General features: G+C 59.8%; 1 protein-coding gene across 1 annotated transcript in view; it reads right to left on the bottom strand.

Moving 5' to 3' along the window:
* The window catches only part of ece2b (endothelin converting enzyme 2b), a 67,776-nt gene that overhangs the window by 14,721 nt on the left and 52,126 nt on the right, over window positions 1–929 (bottom strand). The gene's annotated exons all lie outside the window — the stretch shown is intronic.

Genomic DNA, 929 nt, shown 5'->3' with positions numbered 1-929 from the left:
GGTGGACAGACAGGTGATGACACAGGTGGACAGACAGGTGGACAGACAGGTGATGACACAGGTGGACAGACGGGTGGACAGACGGGTGGTCAGACAGACAGGTGGACAGACAGACAGGTGGACAGACGGGTGATGAGACCGGTGGACAGACAGGTGGACAGACAGGTGGACAGACGGGTGATGAGACAGGTGGACAGACGGGTGGACAGACGGGTGATGAGACAGGTGGACAGACGGGTGGACAGACAGGCGATGAGACAGGTGGTAAGAGAGGTGGTCAGACAGACAGGCGATGAGACAGGTGGACAGACGGGTGGACAGACGGGTGGACAGACGGGTGGACAGACGGGTGATGAGACGGGTGGACAGACGGGTGATGAGACAGGTGGACGATGAGACAGACAGGTGATGAGACGGGTGGACAGACGGGTGATGAGACGGGTGGACAGGTGGGTGATGAGACGGGTGGACAGGTGGGTGATGAGACGGGTGGACAGGTGGGTGATGAGACGGGTGGACAGGTGGGTGATGAGACAGGTGGGTGATGAGACAGGTGGGTGATGAGACAGGTGGGTGATGAGACGGGTGGACAGACGGGTGATGAGACGGGTGGACAGACGGGTGATGAGACGGGTGGACAGACGGGTGATGAGACAGGTGGGTGATGAGACAGGTGGGTGATGAGACAGGCGGACAGACAGGTGGACAGACGGGTGGTCAGACGGGTGGACAGACAGGTGATGAGACGGGTGGACAGACAGGTGATGAGACGGGTGGACAGACGGGTGGACAGACGGGTGATGAGACGGGTGGACAGACAGTTGGACAGATGGGTGGACAGATGGGTGATGAGACCGGTGGACAGACGGGTGATGAGACCGGTGGGTGATGAGACAGGTGGACAGACAGGTGATGAGACAGGTGGACAG

This window comes from Micropterus dolomieu, linkage group LG17 (assembly GCF_021292245.1).
Source record: "Micropterus dolomieu isolate WLL.071019.BEF.003 ecotype Adirondacks linkage group LG17, ASM2129224v1, whole genome shotgun sequence".
In the NCBI taxonomy this organism is placed as follows: Eukaryota; Metazoa; Chordata; class Actinopteri; order Centrarchiformes; family Centrarchidae; genus Micropterus; species Micropterus dolomieu.
Note: the sequence above shows the minus strand (reverse complement) of the source record. Positions and strands in the feature narration are given on the sequence as shown.